At 40.4% G+C, this 10,785-nt stretch overlaps 1 long non-coding RNA gene across 1 annotated transcript; it reads right to left on the bottom strand.

Moving 5' to 3' along the window:
- Nucleotides 1-3,363: 3,363 nt before the first annotated feature.
- Nucleotides 3,364-10,143, bottom strand: LOC311047620. Its single transcript, XR_014601026.1, has 4 exons — nt 10,107-10,143; nt 9,768-10,005; nt 3,550-3,755; nt 3,364-3,469 (listed from the first exon to the last, which is right to left on the bottom strand). It is a non-coding gene; the product is annotated as an uncharacterized lncRNA (long non-coding RNA).
- Nucleotides 10,144-10,785: the final 642 nt, after the last annotated feature.

Genomic DNA, 10,785 nt, shown 5'->3' with positions numbered 1-10,785 from the left:
TAGTTATTTTACAGTAATTTAATAACATAATAATCAATGCTGTAGACATAGATCACATTCATGATTTTATTTTATGAAGCACATGTCTTGTAACTATTCCATTTGGAAAATAGCAAGCAGCATATCCTTTTAATGCTTGCATGTATGATTGAAAATAATGCCATACCTTGCTATACCCAATTGACGCCCCTGATAGACCAGTAGTGGAAAAAGTACTCAAATGTTTTACTTAAGTAAAACAATCAATACTGCAATATAGAAATACGTAAGTAAAACCAGAATTCTAAATTGACTTGAGTAAAAGTAAAAAAGTAATGGCATAAAGTACCAAAGTATATGTACTTAAAGTACCAAAAGTAAAAGTACTCATGCAGAATGTCCCTTTTCAAGTTTTCAAATGCATACAAATCTTTTGAAAATAGTTATAGCCGATCTACAAGCTCATAATGCATCGCGATGCGACACATTGTGAGCTTGTAGATCTGCTATTTTCAAAAGATTTTTTATACATTTTGAAAACTTGAAATGGGACATTTCTGCAAAATGAGTACTTTTACTTTTGGTACTTTAAGTACATTTTGATGCCAATACTTCTGTACTTTTAACTCGAGTACATTTTGAATTCCAGACTTTTACTTGCTTTACTTTTACTTCTGCTGCTGGGGCCTTTCAGTAGGCCTGTCATGAGCCTCTAGCTGAGGTTGGCTTGGGGGTCCTCTGGCTACTGAGAACCAGGCATCAACATCTTTAATGAATCCATCTTTATATTTATTGACCTTTGAGAACCAATCATTTTGCCTTTCTTGTTCATCATGTGGAATAAGAGGCATCAAAGAATCATGCAGTGCATTGGAATTTTCAGACAATTTCATCAAGTTGTGTGTAGCGGTCCCCACCGAAAGATATAAGACTTGAACTGATCATGAATTGATTACGATCCAAAGATCAACGTAAGAACTGGCAAGACAGTACAAAAACAAATAAAATACTCTGTTAGTTTCCCATACGTTGTGCAAGAACAACAGGTGGCTATCATAACACTAGCTCACTTAAGCTCCAAATGTAAATAATAGAACATTCAAACTGTACTGAAAGTGCTTTTTAACATGGCTTTGACGATCAGTCAGCATTACTGTAATTACTTTACAATGAATTAAGGCAGATTACTTCGACATCATCACTTATTCTAATAAGTGATGATTTTTTAGCAGTTGTTTTTAACTCATGAAACACTGTTTTTAACCTTTTTCAAGGGCTTATAATGACATGAAATAATGACGTGTTTTTTAACCATAATGTATGAAATACAGTCATATCAAATACCTTCCTTTGCTATGTACAATTCAAACCTTTCATTTTCAACACACTTTACAGAAAGAGTAGCAAACTCAACTCTGGTTTAGTTTGTTCTTATTATCCATAGCACCACATTCCTTTGTTGCAGAAATACATTTCTTTCATTCAAAGTCCTTCAATATACCTTATGCTGAACAAGAGGTAAACAAATCAAGCAATGCATTTTTAGCAATGGTCCTGTCCTTGTATCACTACAAAACACCTGCTTAGCTGCTAAAGTAGCTAACAAAAGTTTGTAGCAACTCACCAATGTTATCAGAAAGGAACGCTTAGCCCTCTGGCAAGACTGAGATGATGGGCAAGGTGTGTGTGCTGTCTTGTGTGGATTCCATATGTATTTAGATTAGTATTAATTTGTTTGGGCTCTGTAACTCTGTCGCTCTCAGTGATCTCTCCTGCAGTGCAGCTGCAGTGCAGGTTGCCAGGTTGGTTCTGTGGGAATAGGGATTCACAGCAGAGAATGTGGCAGAGACAGAGAACGGGCGGGGCAAGTAGTAGAGGGGTGTCATGTGATTGGGGGAATTCATCTGTCAGTCTTCATATCCTTGGCTGGCTATGCGCTTGTAGATATGCTATCTTTGTCGTGAAAATATGTGCAAATTGTTGAATATATATTTATATATTTTTAAGTGAACATTTGTAACTCAAATCTTTGCTTCTGAGGGAGTCTACAAATTGTTTTAAAAAATGATGCTATATCAGTGGTTCTCAAACTTTTTCATGTCAAGGACCCCCAAAGTGATATGTATTTGAACACGGACGTAGGGGAGACCATGTTGTTCCAGGGACCCCCGCCTAGAAGCAAAGATTTGAGTTACAAATGTTCGCTTTAAAAGAATATACATATTCAATACATATATTTTTTTAATAGCAGTTCTACTTGAGCTCAGAATCATGGTCAGTGAGCTCAGTTCGGGGCTCTCTCCCAGGCTGGCAGAGGGAGAGTAGTGCCCAGGATTACAGCTTAGTCAATTGGCACTGGGTGAAAAAAATGGGATACAAAAATCGTGGGATAAAAAGAGAAAAGAAAGTGTATTTGAAACAAAACATTAAACAGATCACTAATAGGCTTACACACCTAATTAACACTCAGTGATGTTTGTCATTTTTTTATAATACTTTTCAATCTGTATTTCATGAACCGATAACAAACCAAGCTAACCGTCCATAAACTCAACACAATATTAGTCCGGCCGTTTCGAGCACAAATCGTACACTTTACGATAAAAGCATGACATTTGGCACACCGTTAGGGCATGCCATAAGGAACATTTTTGGCTATAGGGCCATCGCAGTTTTGTCCTGTGGTAACTATGGCAGCCATTTTCCAAAATGGCTGCCACCTGCTGTCATTTTACCAATAACTCAGGTGCTAGACCACCTAGGATCTTGATTCTGGTGACTAATCCTACATTTTCAAGGATGAGGAATACAGTGGTACTATTTACAACATGCTACTACCTAACTACATATATCTGGCATTCAGTTAATTAGATAATTGTAAACCCCTCAAAATATGTAATGATGTAGTACAGTAGCCTACATGTTTTCAAACTGACACGTGAGAGTCAAGAATGCAGTACTTCACTGTTTTCACTCTTGTATTAGTAGTAGTATTGCATAATTATTTTAAATGGACTATAAGACACAACAAAGACAGAGTACTCATGAGTCATAGCCTAATGGCATATAGACCAATTATTTGTTTACCAACATTGAGACTGGACGCACAGGTGAATGTTTCACGCAATCAATTCTCAACCTGTTGTTTTGGGGTGCGCTGGTTTCAGCACACCCCAACCCCCTCTTGTGTGTTGGCTAGTGAGGTGCGTCCTAGCGAGACCTGATAGAATGGGTTTCATTGCGCACATACTGGTTCCGCACATAATGGTTCTTAGCAGTGTGACGTCGTCTGTTAAGGGGTCTATTCAATAAAGCCAGATAATCTACACAATATTAGTTGCACAGTCCACCACAGTAGCAAAGGGTAGTACACTGAAGTGCTGCCTTAACACATCTGCATTGTCCACTGCATCCCTTTTTGCAACCACAGCGGAAGAGTTCCCGACAGGCCAGGCTCGCTTCTGTGTGGTCCAGTGCACTTCCCATCCTCCTGTCAAAATTAGAATCAGATTTATTGTCAGATCACAGGTTTACAAGTGTAAAGAAGTGGATTAAATTATTTGCATTCACCTGTCTCCTTCCTCTTCCACCCCCATTCACCTGGGGATGGGAGTTCAGGGGCTGCAACCATCGCCTGTCCCCAGCAGTGGCCAGCTTGGTAGGCTGCCCTCTTAGTATGTTGAATCAGTGCAGCTCGTGTTGGGGGGAGTCCATCAATTGTTCTGCTCTTCTAGGTGAATAGCTGCTTCCGTGCCTGATTCACTGATGCCTGGCCGCTAGTATGGTCATAGAGCAATACCACAAATGGTCAGTATCATTATCATGGTCAGTATCATGGTCAGTATAATGGTCTCATGGTCAGTACCAAGGTCAGTACTGTGGTCAAATGCATTAATCTGTGGGGCTATTTGCCCTTGTTTAAGGAGAATTAAGGAGTCAAGGCATTTCTTCTCCTCAGTTGATTTTATTAAGGAGAGAAGATAATTACTTACATGGTTACACAGGACAGGTCATGGCAGCTTTCAGCAGGAAAAGAGAGAGAACTCAGCTCAGAGTGGATATTTATACCCAGTGTCTATGCACATGCATGCTGTTCCTATATGTTTGTGCATGTGGTGTGTGTGCTCTGAACCAGATGTCTAAACAGTGTGTATCCTATGTGTGTGTGTGCATGTATGGATGTACTTCAGTGTGCACGTAGGTATGTGTGTTACATCCTCTTGTTTGTGTATGTGTGTGTGTGTGTGTGTGTCCATTGTGCAGAAGAGCAACACCCCAAGATCCTAGAGGTCAGCTAAGGTCAGATGCCCTCTGGGAAGCATCCTTTGAACTGGACATCTAGTGTTCTCTGGAATGTGCTGTAGACCACTCAATATCAGCCTCATGTCTCTGTGTGTGTGTGTGTTCAGATTGGCTCTATAAGTCCATAAATGTGTATCAATATTTACCACATTCCCCCCTACGGAGGGCCCAAAAGGTCCTTCGTAAACAAGGGTACAATGAAGAAAATCAAACACAAGTAAGAAAACCATACTTCAAAAACATACTCCTCAAAAAGACAGAACTCATCACATCACAACATCTCATTGGCCCCCCTTGATAGACAAAGTACTGTGACACAATCAGACCAACATAAAACAGGCATTAAGATTACACAGTATTGTCATAAGGTGATTCACATTCAATTTCAAAATAAAACTAGACAAACTGTTTCACAAATCATGCAAGAATATCAGTATTTAGAAACGTGTCGGCTTACGATCACTGCGTAGCCATGGATCACATGACGCTCGTCTGACGATAACCGGCAACACTGGAACTTATTTCCCAATAAAACAAGCTTAAAAAGAAAACAACTCAGAAAATCTTATTCACAGAAAATACATAGGATGCTCACGTCGCATCGAAATGCATTCCCCTTCCAATCAGTGTGCAGGTCTCTCTGTTCCTTAAACTCTGGGAAAAAATGTTAAACATATTCACAACATCACAATGAACCATGTGCTCTCTATGGACTTTCTACCCTTTCTAGTCACCATGTCCATATGTACTCAACAACAAAAATAAAAAACATTTAATACAAGAGACCAGAGAGTGAAAAATAATCCTTCACAACACTGCAATAAAACGGCAGCCAAACACTCCGCAGTTTAAATCACCATTATCACAAACATATAACCAACATACATTCAACAAAACACTAGTTGATACAGCTTTGTCGTCACTCACTTACAGAACAATAGATCTGCTGGTTTGTGTGTAAAAACTCTCCCCAATCTTCAAATTTAGGACATGTAAGATAATACATCTGTTTGTACTTTAAATCTCTGTTTTCCAAGGCCAAGAGCTTCCGAACCTCTGTCGGACCCGCTCAATTGAAATGTTAAAATGCCAGAGGTTAGGCCATAAAAACAAATAATCTTCACATTCGTGGCAAATACCTTGTTGACTCTTTTTATTACACATGTCAACTTTCCTCTAATACTCCTCATGTCAATTTAGTCAACTAAATATCAACAAACATATAACATCAACAAACAACCTGTTGAAAAGACAGACAAACATTGAAACATGTTAAACCTTCCATCCAGTCCACAAACACAAAGTCCAGTCACACGGAGCAGAGATGGATCCTGTGGCATAGGCAAAGAATGGGTGGGGGCCATCTGTGCCCCTCAGTGCTGAGTGCTGTTCCCTGGTTGCATCCTTGCTGCAGCTGTCTGTGCAGCTAGCAAGCCAACATGCTGCTGTCCTCTGTCCATACTACTCTGAAGTTTTCCTGTAACCCTCTTTTTACTTCTTTTCTTCCATGTCGTCACAGGGGTTGATGCTGTGAGGTTCCATCGTAGATCTGTTGAAGATCAGGTCTTGTCAATTTTCCATAGCCTGCTCCTCTGGTGCATCTGTGTAGGAAGATGGTCTGCATCTGGTCCGGATGAGCTTTCAAAAAAATGTTCTTCCCAAAAGAAAATCACAGCTTGTACTCCTCTTCTCAAGTTCTTCTCGTGTGGAACGGTCACAGACACTCCAGTGTCCAGCACTGTAGTCTAAAAAAGACCAAACCATTTACACGTCCTGGCTGGTTCGCCAAATGTAGTAAAAGTTGCATAGAAGAAGTTGAAAGGTCCAGACCAGTAATGTTCCTCAAGTCGATTTATTGGACAAAACAGAGTACAGAGCACCAGAGCACATGTCAGCCTTGCTGCTACATGGTGTGGCCGGAACAGAACAGAGCAAGAAGAAGAAGGGCAAGGAGGGAAGGGACAAGAAGGGACGGTTTCTTTGTCCACACAGTATTTATAGGCAGACTTCACATGTGTGTGTATGTACTTGCATACATTGGATGTGCACGGAGCTAGGTGTGTGTGCTACATCTCCTCTGTTTGTGTGTGTGTGTGTGTGTGTGTGTGTGTGTGTGTGTGTGTGTGTGTGTGTGTGTGTGTGTGTGTGTGTGTGTGTGTCCATTGTGCAGAAGAGCAACACCCCAAGATCCTAGAGGTCAGCTAAGGTCAGATGCCCTCTGGGAAGCATCCTTTGAACTGGACATCTAGTGTTCTCTGGAATGTGCTGTAGACCACTCAATATCAGCCTCATGTCTCTGTGTGTGTGTGTGTTCAGATTGGCTCTATAAGTCCATAAATGTGTATCAATATTTACCACAGTACCATGATCAGTATCATGGTCAGTATCAAGGTCAGTATCATGGTCAGTACCATGGTCAGTATCAGTACCATGGTCAGTATCATGGTCAGTATCATGGTCGGTATCATGACCAGTATCATGGCCAGTATCATGGTTAATTATGGTCAGTACCATGGTCAGTATCAGCACCATGGTCAGTATCAGTATCATGGTCCATACCATGGTCAGTATCATGGTCAGTACCATGGTCAGTATCATGGTCAGTTTCATGGTCACCATGATACTGACCATGATATTGATATGATACTGACCATAATTAACCATGATACTGGCCACGATACTGGCCATGATACCGACCATGATACTGACCATGATTCTGACATTAAACTGACCATGATACTGACCATGATACTGACCATGAAACTGACATTCTACAGACCATGATAAGTACATGATATTGACATTATACCGACCATGATACTGACCATCATACTTGCCAGGAAAAAACAATTTGAGCCGTTATTGTCTCCGCCAGGTTGAAAGGCATGGCGAGAGAGTATGTTTTACCCCTGTCCGTCCGTCCGTCCGTCCGTCCGTGTGTGTCTGTGAACAGCTAATCTCTGGCACCGTTAGTCCGGTTTATTACTGTAAATGGTCAGTATCAGTACCATGGTCAGTACCATGGTCAGTATCATGGTCGGTATCATGACCAGTATCATGGCCAGTATCATGGTTAATTATGGTCACACACCTGTGGATTATTATACCAGGAAAAATGACTTGGACTTATGAGGAATCATACCAGCGGAAAAAAAACCCTTCAGGTGTACAGTTTGTGACAAAAGCTTTAGTCAAAATGCTAATCTTAAAAAACACATGTTGATACACACAGGAGAAAGGGTTTTAAATGTACTCTTTGTGGCAAAAGCTTTAGTCAAAATGCTAAAGATTACTTTTTGTTGCTCTCCTTCATGGAGCTACTTGCGGATTATACCAGGGTCAGTCCACCCTTAGGTGAACACGCACTGACCCTGCACCTTAATCCCCATGTATAATGCACAAACTTTTTTTGATTTTTCATTATTGCGCTCTTTTTCTCTCTAAGCACCTTAGCGTCTATAAGTATATCATGCACAGTATACATACATTGCTGCTATGCTCAGGCACCTTAGTTTGTCTCTTATCTCAGGTACTTTGTAAATATGTAGATAACTTGTTTTTGGCCTTCTATTGTTCTCTGTTGATCTCCTTCCCACTTAACCCCCTACCCCTCTTCTTTTTCTCTCTCCCCACTCTTCTTTCTACGGAATTTAACGTTGCGATGGGAGTGTTGTACAAAAACGAATTTCACCCACTTGTTTACCTTGTAAACCTGTGATGTGACAATAAACCTGATTCTGATTCTGTCAGTACCATGGTCAGTATCAGTACCATGGTCAGTATCAGTATCATGGTCCATACCATGGTCAGTATCATGGTCAGTATCAGTACCATGGTCAGTACCAGTATCATGGTCAGTACCATGGTCAGTATCATGGTCAGTTTCATGGTCACCATGATACTGACCATGATATTGATATGATACTGACCATAATTAACCATGATACTGGCCATGATACCGGCCATGATACCGACCATGATACTGACATTAAACTGACCATGATACTGACCATGAAACTGACATTCTACAGACCATGATACGTACATGATATTGACATTATACCGACCATGATACTGACCATCATACTTGCCAGGAAACAACAATTTGAGCCGTTATTGTCTCCGCCAGGCCGAAAGGCATGGCGAGAGAGTATGTTTTACCCCTGTCCGTCCGTCCGTCCGTCTGTGTGTCTGTCTGTGAACAGCTAATCTCTGGCACCGTTAGCCCGGTTTATTACTGTAAATGTATTACATTATGAGCAGTTATTACATTATGAGTTGCTACAGCAACTCATAATGTAATAACGGCTCATAATGTAATAAACTAAATGTAATAAAAGCTCATAATGTAATAAACTAAATGTAATAAAAGCTCATAATGTAATAATCAGCTCATAATGTAATAATGTGTTACATTAAGAATCTTGCGTAGCCACTCATAATGTAATAACACTGCATAATGTAACCAGAAAAAGTGCTCCTCGGGGCACAGGTCTCCGCCAGGTCAGGGAGGTTATTGTGGCCTCCTGGTGGCGCTATAATAGGCCAATGTGAAAAGGGTCTATTTATTCTTAGGCCTTTCAATCGGACACTGTATTCATGATTTGAGGCATTTTGTTCAAAACGAACCAATCCTGCAAACTTTGGAAGCCAATCTTAGCCAATCAGGATAGAATATAAAAAATCGAGAGAGACCCGTGTTGATCACATGACTATATAGATACTGTGTACCGATTTGCATGAGGTTTGGACAAAATCTGTAGGAGTGATATCCAAAAATGTGTCTTGCACAAATCGGCCTCCTGGTGGCGCTATAACAGGACAATCTGAAAATTTTGGGGCAGATGTTCGGGTTTGGCATCCAGGGAGTGTGTTTGCACAGTTTTGCAGCAGCCGGGCTAACAGACACACGGACAGACACACGGACGGACGGACACACGGACGGACAGGGGTGACCATGATTAATATGATGTAACACTTCACTTTTCTCAACAATATGAGACATTACTACATTATGAACTTTTATTACATTATAAGCGGCCACGTGAGATTTATAATGTAACACATTATTACTGTAGTAACTGAGTAGTACCACTGTGATATGCCTGCCTACGCCACCTCCTGCTTGTGGAGGAGGCAGGAGGAACCCCTAAACCTTATACTGTTCAACTTCCCTTAAACAGGAACAATTATTTTACTAGAGGCAGTTTGTGGAAAAATATAACAACTTTATTACCATAAAATTACAAAACACATCACTGTCTATTACAAACTAGGACAACAATTAAGGTATTTAAGGCAAGGTATTTAGTATTAAAATGGCAATCTAACAGTTACCTCTCACATTATAAGGAAGGGCGGGTGCACACAGTGAATACCAAAATAACTAGGGGAAAAGAAAAGGGGACAGGCCTCAAAGAAATTATGCAATATAAATACAAAACTCAAATACAAAACATGCAGTGCCAGGTTATATGAATACACACCAATAAAACCAAAGGGGTCCCCAGTGCAGTCCCAAGCTGAGAGGAGAGCCGTGTGCAGCAGGGCGGACCCGGCCTTGAACAGGGTTACATGAATTAAACTGTAACAGAGAAACAGTTAAAATATGCCAATATGGATAAATGTTAAAACCTATGCCTACAGTGTACCTTGGCTAGATGGCTCAAACAAACAAAACAAAAAGAGTAAATTAACAGTGGAAAACAGTGGCCGGTGTGGTCCCTTTAAGGAGACAAACAAAACACATTAGTTGCCAGCCCTAGTATCACACTATAAAACATTATATTCAAATCATTAAAAGAACAAAACAGCTTAAAACCTACTTTGTGTTGCAGTAATGGTGCACACAATGCAAGGCCAAGGCGAGGGGGCAACCTCAACACCAGAGCTGCTGTATAAAAGACAGTGATGTTACAAACTAAAATACACTAAAATCCACAAAGAGGCAATGCATAAAATGTATACTGCTTTACCCGTGTCTCCAGGTAGGGCAGATAGAACAGACACCACCAGGAGGTCACTTCATTTGTAAAACTGAAATAATAAATAAATGCATTAAAATAAGATAATAAAACACAATGCTGTTGGCTAAATTAAAGTGCTAAGAGAATGGGAAGCGTCCATGTGCTCAACAGAAAATAGGCAACCAAACAAACAAAAGCCAGTAGTAACATGTGCTCAAACAATAAGCTAAACATTAGCATGAGCTACAACAAACAAAAGGGTCGCACAAAGTAGCAGATCTACAAGGTTCAGTTTTTGGCCTACCATGTGTTCTCCTTCTCCCTGCATGAACCATGCTGCCTACAGCAGAGACAAATGGCTCTCTACTGGGAGGAGCTGGCTTTTATACTTCCTGGTCATATGACCAGGTCAGGTGCAGTGGGTGCACCAGTCACCTAGATTCCCACATTACATTATAGAAAAATCTGTTATTACGTTATGCGCTAATTCTTTTATTACATTATGAGCTGATTATTACATTATGAGTTTTTATTACAT

This window comes from Gymnoscopelus microlampas (assembly GCF_963454915.1).
Source record: "Gymnoscopelus microlampas genome assembly, chromosome: 6".
NCBI lineage: Eukaryota > Metazoa > Chordata > Actinopteri > Myctophiformes > Myctophidae > Gymnoscopelus > Gymnoscopelus microlampas.
This window is presented reverse-complemented; position numbering and strand designations above follow the sequence as displayed.